The following is a 225-nucleotide window of genomic DNA, read 5'->3' as shown; positions in this document are numbered from 1 at the left end:
GACCTGAAAGGGGACGGGAGACTTGGGGTAGCTAAAGCCACCGCTGCAGCCCTCCCCCCGGGGTGGAAGGGCCTCCTTCCGCGGCTGGAGAGAGCACATCGTTTTGCTTTCATTAGTGTAACGATGGGAGCCCCGATTTCTCAGCGCCAAGGCACGGGCCGAGCCGGGGAAGGGCTAAGCCAGCCGCCGTACGGCCCTTCGGGTTTAAAAATAGCTTTTATTCAT

The sequence above is a fragment of the Eurypyga helias genome, unplaced genomic scaffold (assembly GCF_000690775.1).
Source record: "Eurypyga helias isolate BGI_N326 unplaced genomic scaffold, ASM69077v1 scaffold32758, whole genome shotgun sequence".
NCBI lineage: Eukaryota > Metazoa > Chordata > Aves > Eurypygiformes > Eurypygidae > Eurypyga > Eurypyga helias.
Note: the sequence above shows the minus strand (reverse complement) of the source record.